This window comes from Haemaphysalis longicornis, unplaced genomic scaffold, assembly GCF_048455015.1.
Source record: "Haemaphysalis longicornis isolate Haplotype H1 unplaced genomic scaffold, Haemaphysalis longicornis Haplotype H1 scaffold_7, whole genome shotgun sequence".
NCBI classification, from domain to species: Eukaryota; Metazoa; Arthropoda; class Arachnida; order Ixodida; family Ixodidae; genus Haemaphysalis; species Haemaphysalis longicornis.
This window is the reverse complement of record NW_027526422.1, coordinates 142,238,634-142,251,226: the sequence shown is the minus strand read 5'-3', so window position 1 is coordinate 142,251,226 and position 12,593 is coordinate 142,238,634. Positions and strand designations below refer to the sequence as shown.

Sequence of the window (12,593 nt, the reverse complement as noted above, 5' to 3'; positions counted from 1 at the left end):
TAGAGTGAAGGAATATAAATATTTTGGAGTGTGGATAAACGAAGGGGATTACTTAAGAACTCACGAGGAGCAACTTAATTTTAAGGGAAAGCGAAACGCAGCTATAACGAAGCATAGAGCTCTGTGGGGGTATAACAAATATGAAGTGTTAAGAGGAATGTGGAAAGATTGATGGATTGACTAATTGTAGGGTTTAACGCGCCGACGCAACGCAGGCGATGAGGCGCGCCGTAGTGAAGGGCTCCGGATTAATTTCGACCACCTGGGGATCTTTAACGTGCACCGAAATCTCGTACACACGGGCGTTTTTGCTTTTCGCCTCCATCAGAAAAGCGGCCACCGCGGCCGAGAGCCGAACCCGCAACCTCGTGTTCAGCAGCGCAACGCCTTCGCCACTGAGCCACCGCGGCGGGTAATGTGTAAAGGAGTAATGGTTCCGGGTCTCACGTTCGCGAATGCTGTACTCTGCTTATCAGGCCTTGAAGTAAACCAGACAATGGTAGGACGTTTGGCCTTAGCCGCGTATGGAAAAACAACTAACGAAGCAGTTCAGGGAGATATGGGCAGGGCGTCGTTTGAAGTTAGAGAAGCTCAGGGTAAAATATGCTTTGAGATTAGGTTGAGGGCAATGGATCAACGAAGTTCGCCAGCTAATGTTTTTAGGTACCTATACTTGAAAAGCGTGGACACGCAGTGGTTAAGAAAGACTAGAAGGCTAACGATGAAATACGGAAAGAACAGTTCCAAAACCGCCAAGGCAACCAAAAAAGAGGCAAGGCAGATTGACACGAATAAATGGAGGGACAAAATGGAAGGTAAAACGTCGTTAGAGATGTACAGGGCTGAGAAATTGAACATCAGAAAGGAAAATTTCTACGATAATTCCCAGGGCAGTGCTTTGCTTTTTGAGGATAGAGCAGGTTGCCTGCGAACTAAGAGTTTTGCGGGGAAGTATTCACAAAATGATGGGGTACGCGTGGTCTGCGGAAAAGAAACAGTAACTATGGGGCACATAGTGTTAGAATGTGAGGGTATCCATCCAAATCTACATGAAGGGAATATTGGGCTTTCAGAAGACCTAGGATTTAAGGGTATCACAGAGCAAGTTAACTTCGAGGCTTTCGAGGGGACGAAAAGAAGATTAGAATGCTGGTGGATGAAAAGCAGAGAGGGGAATATTGCCTAGGACAGTTTCCACCTGTAACAGGGGGAAAAAGTATTACGGGCCTAATAACCTTTAGTGCCTGCGCTAAGCAGCGCTAGTATTAAACCAAGAGTGTCAAACATGATTATATTAGTCCTTTTTGGTAAGATGACATGTCATCACCCGGCTTCAAAGGGGAGACCAATAGCAATCATCATCATCATCATCATCATCATCGCAGCGTCCAGATTCGTAAGCACCTGCTCCTTCTCTGAGGGAGGTAAACCCATGAATGCACCGAGCGTGGAACAACATGGTGTATACGTGGCTTTCTACCTCTTTTCTTACTATGAAAATTGTCAGGACATGCCTTACTGTATTGGTTTGCCAGTTCATACCTGGTGCCTAGGACTTTCTGTCAGGGAGACTAAAACACTGGGGTAAGATAGCCATGCAGAGCTACGTTGCAAAACATTCCCAATTTTTTCGCAAGGGTATTGAACTTCGCGTGAAGAAGGATCTGAAGGTCCTGAAATTGCTCGGACGCGTGAATGTTATCAGTAGACTGGCAACCAATTCTTTCATCTTATATCTCAAGAAATCTTGAGGGGCTTGCTAGAGCCCTTTATTACAGTCTTTAATCTTAATCACGGGAATTATCAAATGACGGTGGTGGTAGTGGTGGTGATGAAAATGTATTTTGTGTGAAATTATCTTCGCACTCGAAAGCGGGAGAAGCCCTGAGTACTGGGCTCGTGCGACTGCTGCTGTCCTGCGTGCCCGTCCACCAACTATCGCTGGTCCTCCACGCCCAAGCAGGAACGCGCGGCCTCCCACTGCTCGAGTTTAGGGGTTGGACCAGTGGGCCTGCTGGTGTGTTCTGGCGAGAGCCCAGGTTGTGTGGTAGGGTGTGGGATGTTCGTTGCAGTTTGCGCAAGTAAATATTTTCGACGCAGAACGCAATTATAAACTTTTTAGTCCAAACGCTGCATGCTGAACAAAAAGAAACAAAAAGCTCGCCAAGACGGAGCCATTTAGCGGTTTCGCATTTCCTCTTTCCGCTATGTAGTAAACATTTCTACCTGACTGTCGGAAACCGCATCCTTATTTCCGGGCAATTGCAGCAGACATGGTTGTTGCCGTTATCGGGCCCTGCCTCGGATAGGCCAATCTTCTTACCTATCTGCATGCCCGATTATTAGTCTCGACGCCGGAAACTCATATTTCCACGGAGAGCAATATGGATCCAGTAAATCTCCACTTATCGAAGCTGGAGGTTTTTTCAGCCCTTTGGTTATTTTTGTCGCTGCATCCTCTACGTTTTACCTTAACAACCACTTCATCAATATTGACGGCTTTTCTGTTTAAAAGCATGAACGTTAAAACACAAAAGAATTGTGGTTTGCAGTTCAACATCCATCCGTAGTATTTTTTTTTGAAATGTATCCTGTCCCCTAGTTTATTTTGCTTGATTTCTGTAATGCCAATCATTGGCTGTTGCATTTCCTGCTTAAAGAGAGATTTTTCCCAATATAAAGCCCGCACACAATTCAGTTGGAGCCATCGCTCAAGCGCCCTCCCTGACCGTAATCTTGGTGAGCATATACACGCCACTCTGCATGCTTCCTTTTAGCAACGTTCTTACGGCCCCCAACTGTGTACAAAGTATCGTATTTTGGCAAAAAAGTTATCTTAAATGAAGCTGGAAAGCTATCAATCTTTTTTGTGCGTATAACACAGAAAACAGCAACCGTTAGGATCTGCTGCACTGTATGTTTCGCCTATCCAAATCAGGAACCACTGACTTTTTCTGTCGCAGAGATTAAAAGCCTGAGGCAAAAAATGTTTGTCCCACGTCGACTTTTCTGTGTTTAAGTCGCGTCACAATTTTATAAACGTTTTCAGATTCTTGCACGATCTGAAACTTATTTTGGTGACCCTCATTACCCTACCCCTATTTTTTTCTCTCTCAGATCCAGCGACCATGGCTCGTTTTCTCGGATTCTATCTCCTGGTTCTGGCTGCTTTCATGCTGGGTAGGAGCCATTTAGGTTCACGGAACAATTTTTAGTACGAGAGTACTTCTGAGCTGCCTGTCTTAACATCGCAGATGTAGGATGATGATTTAGGCAAGGGGGTCACCGATGGTGATTAGGCAGGCGAACTGCTGCCGTGCTCAGAGAAACCCGGAGACGTGGGAATGGTCGGGACTGATGTTGGCTCAAACGTAATGTTTCGAGATATAAGGCCTAACGCGGAACCCATGCTTTTGGCGTTGCTTGGCAAGTCATCGAGCTTAACAGAAAAGCTGCCGAAGTGAGCTAACAAAGTCTAACATTCTCAAGCTCAACAAAGTTGTATTTCGTCTTTATGGCCTCTTTAATTTAGGGAGGACATTGCTTTCGATCGATATTATCTTTACACCAGCCCCCTAGCTACCTAGAGTGCGAGGCGGAAATGCTTCGTGGCCCTCGTGAGGGGGAGGCAATTATCTCTAAGACCTGAAAAATACGCCAAGTCAGTGACTCGAAATCTTTCTTTAACATGTTTACTTGCGAATATTTGGCGAGTGTAATTGGCAGCGCGCAAGTGTGTATGGATCCAGTGACATGCTGTACATCATCATCATCAGCCTTCTTGTGTCCACAACAGCACAAAGGCTTCTACTATGCCCTTCATGCCGTAACGGTCTTGGGCGTCCTAGTCCATTCTCCCATCCCAAGCCAAGCACTCACGCTGATTGTCCACAGGGTATCAGAGCTCCCTCGCTGAGAATTTATTTGGCGCCGTCGCTGTCGTTGCACATCCCGTATTTATTATTTGCTGCATCCTTGCGGAATATTTCGGGACTGAATAAAACAAGTCTCTCCTCGAATTCTTGGGCGAAATGGATATAATGCTGCAGCTTTGAGAACGTAGGGCATTCTCTCCCAAAGAACGGAATATGCCGAGCACTGCCGTTAGCTTAAAAATATCAGTGCCGTGTAGTCGAGCAGGATGACTGTTTAGCGAATGTGGTAGCTCCCGGAGTGTACCCAAATGAGAGGGCCCCTTTATTAGGACGATTTCTTGAGTTCACATCACCGACTATAGAGTGCACAAGCCTCTCGCACTCACCTATAAGATCAACAGTTGTGGGCCTCAACTTTAACGGCGTACGACGCGAGTTTCTCGTTTGCTTAAAGGAACAAACAACACGTTTTTGCCAAGTATATTGGCTTTATACCAAATGAAAGAGAATCACTCAAAACAGCTTAACACGAAACGGTTTCGCTAGCACCCAAGAACTTTTGAAATCGAAATTTTTGATCTACCAGCCATACATGTCCCGCCAAAAAAGAATGCTGGCAACCATGGCAGGGAGCGTGTGGCAGCACCCTTTTCACTGCACGTGAGATTGAAAGGAGAATTTTATAACTTGTCGCCGGCTAAAACAACAATAATGAGCAACCTTTCCTATTCCTTCATGGGCAGTGTGAATCACGCGTATAAATCGAGGGAATTATATTTGCACCCTTTACGGTAGTGCCACGTTTCGACGCTGCGTGTCGCGGCATTTCACACATCAGAACTTTTTGTGCGAAATTGAAATTATTTTTGGCTGTTTATTTGGAAAGTTATTGTGATAACATAGTATGTAAGATATTGGCTTTTATAAGAGCTAGAAAATACGCACTTGACAAAAATCTGTTGTCTGTCACTTTGGGATATTGGATCTTATGCAAATGTCATACGATCGATCTCAGCACGCCTCGCCGACACCAAATGTGTGCGTGCGTTTGCCTGACCCCTTGTTCTTCAATCGCGTTCTTCGGGAAATTCGGCTCTACATATGTGAGACCCATTAGATTACCTGTTTCCGCTGCCCTGTGCCAGTGGCATTTCCGGGCGCGAAGGTTGCCGTTGGTGGAGCGGTCAAGAAGGACTGGCAAGCCCGGTTTTGATATCACGCGGTCCATTTGGTATTGCAGTATCACTGCTATTGGACGTCATTCTCTGAAGAGAGACTTGCAAGTGAAGTTTACGTGCAGGTGAAACGACATTTGTTGTGCAGCGAACTCAGTTTTTCGGGTGATAAAACACACTATGGCTGCACAACTGCCGTAGATTGATATCGCACATTTTCTCGAGTTTACAGTGAAGTGGTTTTCTTTCACAGCATACCTCGCAGTGGGTGACTCTGTAGCCGTTCTTCAGGAGGCCAGCCGTTACAGTCCTGCCGCTGAAGACGCCGTGGCCCGTGCCGAGGGTGCTGCACGCGAGCGTAGGTCACCTATCAGGGTGACGTAATTGCTAAAGCAATGAGACCCCATATTTCGAAGGTGTTGGTTCAGTTTTGTTTGTTTTACTCACCAATGCGTTTGGTTGTGAAATGGTAAATAAAACATGGGCCGACGTTGAAGTTGCACCTGTCCTTTATTTAGTTCCACAGACGGGCAGTGCTTGAGACACGGGGATAAATATTGTATTCCTCCCTGTTGTATTTTTAGTCAATGACCAGTTCCTGATCACCAACGAGAAAGGCGGGTATACCTGTTCCAAGAGAAAAAATTCCTGCGCACACTTGGATATGCCTACATGGCTTGAAGCCGTAAGCGAAATCACTTCCGCTGGCATTGCACGCTCCCTCCGCTTTGGTGTTGCTGGCAAATTTGCGTGGTCGACCGCGCTTAGTGGACGCGGAAACTGGTGGCATACGCGAAGTCGCTGAAGTATTCATTCGGAGACACGGCGCGAGTCAGTTCCGCAGCGCCGACAGGTGTGTTTCAGAAACCTGGCCACCTGGCGCTCCCCTGCGACAGCCATATATTGGATTGCTTGGAGCAGTAGTTTCAGTCTCTAAGCAACGGCGAATACGACTCCTATGTTAGGCGTCCGTGGTGCACGGGCAGACTCGCGCTTATTCACTGGTTGCTGTTCCTAGAAATTTCAATACTTTTAAGTGCAGAGCACTTTGGGCGCTCGCCTTGTCGTCCTAGCACGCTCGCTCGACCCAAGTACGTACTATACAGAGCACCAAGGCGGCGTCCCGGGGTAACGTTGTTGTTCGGGGCGTACCCCGGAGGCTTCGAAAGCCAAGCGGTTTATGTAGTCATAAGCGTTCGAAACTCGTGAGACGCTGGCGCTTGTAGTACATCTTCTCGCTGTTTAGCGCAAAGAAAACTATAGGTACATTTGAGGAAAAATATACGTAATTCACCGGCAGCGCCCGCGTTCCTTCAGTTAAGGACGGCCATTGGGTTGGTTTTTTAAACGCAAAATGTGGCAGTGCAACGCCTGCACGTGCGGGGAGAAAAGCACCAAGAGAACAGAAGTGCCGCTGCCGCAATTTCAGGCAGGGGGCGCGCGAGCACTGCGAAGGAGGGAAAGTTTAATGGCGTGGGGCGGTAGCAGTAGGCGGATAACGGCGGTACAGGCCATTATGGCAAATCACTGCTCTGCACTTTCTACATCTTTCACATTGAGTGGAACGGCTTTAATCTTTCGATGTGACAAGTGCTCTTGCTTGTTTAGCCTTATACTGATGCTTTCGGGTGTTGTCGAGTCAAACGCCGGGCCGATGAGCAAAACCGAGGCTGAGGCTTTTTCTGCAGCTTTCGAGGCTATCCGAAAACGTGAGGAGACAAACGAAACAGTGATGGCAGAACTTAAATGCATCAAAGATAGACAGGGAGCTTATGTAAATGAAATCTCGGCGCTGAAAGCAAAGTTTGGAGACCTAGGATCAAACTATGCCTCCCACAGTGCAGCTGATTCTAAGACAGCCGAAAAAGCAATTCTTGAACTTTCCGATCAAGTTACAACTACCGCTTCCCGCTGCAATGACGCAGAAAATAGACAGCGAAGGTCAAACGTTCTGTTTTTTGGCCTTGATGATGATCCCGAGGAAGATTGGGCCAAATCAGAAGAAAAAATAATTAATTTGTGCTCCATCAAATCAGAGTTATCCAAACCCAGCACTCATTTTGAACGCGTACATAAATTAGGCAAATACACAGAAGGTAAAAACAGACCCATAATAGCAAAATTTGCTTTTTCAAAGACAAACACAAGGTACTGTCGTCAGCGCGAAAACTTAAAGGAACGGGATTGTCTATCAGTGATGATTTCTCTTTTACTACCAGGCAAATAAGGAAAAAATTGTACGACTTTGCCAAGGCCCAGAACACTAAATTCTACTTAGCCGTCGACACTTTACACATGAACAAAAAAACATATGTGGTTGGTAGTATCACAAACCAAGTGGTACTGTCGACAAGATAGCTCCTACATTCCCCACCTCTTACAAAGCGCAATATCAAAAACCGCAGCAACACGTACGCAGAAGTGCGTCCACAAGATAACCCTCTTACCAACAAAACTTAATTATCAGTAACGTTTACAAACATACGTAGCCTACAGCCTAAAAAAGAAGAAATAGGTTCACTGCTAGACGACAACGAATCTGACGTCCTCCCGCTTACAGAGACGTGGCTGCACCCTGATATTAAGGATAACGAGATTTTGCCAAATTTTAACACATTTAATATCTACCATAAAGACCGCGCTCACAGAAGAGGTGAAGGTGTTCTTTTGGCTATTAGAAAAACAGTTTATTCTTACGTTGTCGACACAAATTCGATACTTGGGACAATTTGGGTCGCTTGCAAAACAAGCCCTACTAACCTTATTCTTAAAGGAAACTGTTACCGTCCTCCTGATTCCAATAGTTCTTTCATAACTGTTGTGAGGGAAAGTATTACTGATGCCATGAATTTGTGCCACACTAAAAATGCCTTTCTTTTCGGAGATTTTAACCTTCCGCAGATTGATTGGAACCTTCTATTATCCTCTTGTAACACATCATCCCAGTTTCTCAGCCTAACTCTTTAATGTTGTACAGGTCCTGAATAAACTCACCCGTGCAAAACAATATCCTTGATTTAATACTTACCTCAGCCCCTGATACAGTCTTGGAAGTCCTTTACCGAGAAGGTCTTGGCGATCACAGAATTCTTGATGTAACCCCTGATCTTCCTGTAACGTTTCCCGGCAAAACTACCAAACAGATTCGTGACTATAATAAAGCTAACTATGCCGAAATCAACAATGAACTTAAAATTTTCTTTAGTCAGGTATTCTTGCCCTCGTTTAGTAATCGTTCGGTCCACGACAACTGGATACTTTTCCGTGACAAAATGACCACCTTGAATAATACATGCATTCCCTTGATTCGATATCCAATGACAAATACAATGCCTGGTTTGCTAAGTCACTCAGCCAATTAAGACTTAAAAAGAAACGTCTTTACCGAAATGCTAAACGCCTGCGCACAGCCAGTGCGTGGGATAAGTATAAGCAGTGTTTAAATGCCTACTGCGCAGCTATACGTTCTGCTAAACTTAAATATTTTTCAACCGACATGGCTTCTATTCTAAAAACTAACCCAAAAAAATTCTGGCGTGAAATATCTCGCAATCGTGATGCTGACCACATACCTTACATGATGAGAATCTCGAACATCTTTGTAACCGCCAGTGTTGTTCTGCCTTTATACGTTTTTTGCCTGTTTACTCGGTAAGACCAATCCACATTACCTAACGTGCCGGATTATGATTACCAGTACATGAAACCTATCGAAATTACGGCCGAAGTTATAGAATGTCTGATAACAAAGCTGAAGCTGTACAGCTCCGCTGGCGCTGATAATAATAACACAAAAGTACTAATAAGCACCATTTCCACTACAAGTAAAATTCTGTGCTATATTTTTCAACAATCTTTGGAGTCTGGGCAGATACCTGACGACTGGAAAATTGCGAAAGTTACCTCTTTGTTTAAATCTGGAGAAAAACATCTACCCCAAAATTGCCGTCCAATCTCACTTACATGCATTTGCTGCAAACTATCAGAACACATTATCGCTTCGAACATTTACAACCGTCTTGAGTCTAACCAGTTCTTTTTCCGCAACCAATATGAGTTTAGGAAAGGTTGTTCATGCGAGACACAACTTCTAGAATTCACGACTGACCTACACTCGAACATGAATAAAAACCTCCAAACAGACTGCGTTTTTCTCGACTTTTCGAAAGCGTTTGACCGTGTACCCCACCGCCGCCTAATCTCAAAACTATCTGCTCTTCAATTAGACTCACAAACCTTGTCATGGCTTCGAAATTTTCTTTCTCTCCGGCAACAGTTCACTGTCATCAATAATGTTTCGTCATCAATTTGCGGTGTAACTTCCGTGGTGCCACAAGGCAGCGTGCTCGCCCCGCTGCTATTTCTTCTCTTTATTAAATACTTGACTGATAGCGTTACATTATTCATACAAATATTTGCCGACGACTGCATAATCTACCATCCTATCAAAAACGTAATGATCATTACGCACTACAGAAAAATCTTGAAGTAATTGTCAAATGGTGTGAGACTTGACAAATGCTTCCTAAACGCATCTAAATGCAAAACCATCTCATTTAGTCGTAAGCATGACCCCTCCGTTTTTTCATACCGTATAAATAACCAATTGCTCTCGCATGTTTCCACATACAAATATTTGGGCGTACACATCCCACAAAATCTTTCATGGTCCTTTCACATCACTAATATCTGTGCAAACGCCTCGAGATCACTGGGATACCTACGCCGTAACCTACATTCCTCCCCCGCTAACGTCCGAAAACTAGCTTACGAAACTTTTGTTCGTCCTCCACTCGAATTTGCCTCACCAATCTGGTCCCCCCACCAAAATTACTTAACCAACATGATCGAGGCAGTTCAAAATATCGCAGTGCGATTCATTTCTCGTAATTAAAATTTTGCTGCAGCGTAACACAACTTAAAATAGATTATTCACTTCAATTATTATCCACTCACGACAACATTCCTCTTTTATGCCTATTTCATAAATACGTCAATAGCACTAAAATGGCCAGACTTCGAATTGAATGACCCTCCTATTTATCAACTAGACTACACAACCAGCTTAGTTTCTCGCGCATGTACGGTAAAACAAACTCTTTTAACGCATCTGCATTGCCTCGAGCCATCACGTTCTGGAATGATCTTCCCGATAACTTAGTATCTTACACTAACCCAGTTTCCTTCCGCAACAAATTAATCTTACATTTAGGGTGATAATTTTATGTTCACTGCTTCGTCCTTGTATGTATATGGCATTTATAGTATTGTGCAAAATAAGTTTTTGGGAAGCAAATTGCCCACTCATTATTTGTGCTTTATTGTTTTGTTGTTTAGACCTATCTGAACGAGCTGTTCACACTTCCTGCAAGTGCTGTCATGACTTTCCCTGTATATTATACCACAATCTGTGCCAATTTATGTTACACATATTGTACACTTTCCAAACTGCTGTGTGCCATGAACTGCGTCTTAATAGCTGTTCGGTGATGATGTATGATGCCAGTTTTTACATACTTAGTTCTTGTCTCTGAGTTACTCATGTTTCGCGCTTACCTTTTGGCACCTTTCGCCCATTTACTTGTTGTACATATCTTTGTTAGCCCCCCTTATACAATGCCCTAACCAAGAGCCCGTAAGGTACCTGTAAATAAATAAATAAATAACATGACGGGTCTCAACCAACTTCCCAACTAACCGTGCTTCCTTTACAGCTCCCTTTGCAACGTCGGTCCGGAGAACAAAGAAACTGACTAGACAAGAACCCCCGCACTTTTAAACAGCTAATCATCGCAAATCTCAACACTCCTAGTTTTCTGATGCAATGCACGTGGAATACGATCGAAACGGGCTAACGTTACACAACAGATAGGACCATATCAATTTCCATCTTTTGTGATATGTTATTCGGTCGTGAAATTCGTGTCCCTCCCTGGCTGTTTATTTTCTCTGCTCGCCATTTTGGGGCGAGCGAGGGCATATCGGCGAAGTGGCCGCCATTGTCGGCCTGTCATGTGTTTCGGGGGGAGGTGGCAAAAACCTTCGAAATCAATTATGCATATTCACAAGGTTTAGCTACGCGATGAATAATTGTAGGTAATAAATGGATATATGTATATAGTTGAAACAATATCGTTTTCCGTCTCTCATTCCCCATTATTAGCGATTTTGCTGTGGGAGACAGCGGTGAACTCTGCATGATTCGCCTTTACCCAAGTTTCTCGTTAATGGAGGTTGCCCAGAATTTTTGTTTTACTGGGAAAGCGTCATGTGGGCTATTCTCGGAAAATACTGCTTCCGTCGTTCCTACCATGGTATCGAATTCCCCATTGACTGAGACGTCAACAAACACATTCTCCCTTCGAATATACCCGTACAAAAAAGAGTTATCAAACACGACGCTGTCTACTGAAGCTCAGGATCGATTTACTGATTTTCATTTCCCTGCATCGTAAACATACGCACAGCCATCAAACTTGTCAATTGTCTCCGGCGTCGTGTATATCTTACTGGCTACTGGCAACTTTCGACGCCTACCTAAGGCTGCTGAAAAATACGGAAACCACACGCTAAACGTCGCAAGCGTAAATAGCAGACAGAACGAATATCATCACGAGAGCGCGCAAACATATCAAACATATCAAACATATCAAGCTGTCACCTATAACCCAGTCGAAGAGTCGCAAGTATCGCCCTAAACTTGTTTATAGGGTTGTATATTCGTAAATTCACAAGTAAATATATTGTTGCAAAGAGATGTTCCACAGTCTACACAGTTTCGGGCACGTTTTGGTATTATTCTGTGAAATTGGCGTCTTTATTTTATCGGTATATTTGCTGCAAATATACACAACACGAGTTATAGACATGCTGGATATTCGGGTTGAAAGGCAGCACGTTTCTGCAGTCATCGCTGAAAAAAATCAGAACAGGGGTTTATGACAATCAATAGCGCTAATAATCTGAAATCAAGGAAAAGTAGAGACTTATAGGTGCGAGGTTAAGTCTTTGTTGTGGTACCAGCACCTCATGACTCACAGGCGCAAAGCCCAGATCAAGCAGAAAATGCGGCACTCTGCCGGTGCCCGAGAGAGAGAGAAATGACCTTTATAAATTCGTCCTGCGAGAAAGGTGCGGGTCAGGCCACGCAGGGCTTCGCCGCACCTCGTCTAACTACCTGCGCTAGGTAGCGGGCGGAGCCCGAGGCGTCGTGCCCGAGGACGTGGTATGATCGTAAGACGACGCGCGATATCGCCGTCAACACACGCTCAGAAAGAGTGTTTCGCTGAATCCACATCAGCGTAGTGTTTTTGTGGCCCTGTTAAGGTTTTACTTCGTGGTTTCCAGAACACGTTCAAATGGCAATTAAAAACAAAAACAAAAATGGAAGCGCTTCAACTTCGTTGATGATGGGGAGGGTGCGGAGTATGGCGACTTCAAATGACATCCAAGTTGCGCCCCGAGTGACATCCGATTCGCTCCCTACCGTCATTCGATATGAGTCGTAAGTAAACCTTGATTATTCCCTAACTAAAACTGCCAC

At 44.5% G+C, this 12,593-nt stretch overlaps 1 long non-coding RNA gene across 1 annotated transcript; it reads left to right on the top strand.

Moving 5' to 3' along the window:
- Nucleotides 1-2,688: 2,688 nt before the first annotated feature.
- LOC144145245 (uncharacterized) lies at nucleotides 2,689-5,546 on the top strand. Its single transcript, XR_013317459.1, has 3 exons — nucleotides 2,689-2,739; nucleotides 3,118-3,180; nucleotides 5,304-5,546. It is a non-coding gene; the product is annotated as an uncharacterized LOC144145245 (long non-coding RNA).
- The last annotated feature ends 7,047 nt before the right edge of the window (nucleotides 5,547-12,593 follow it).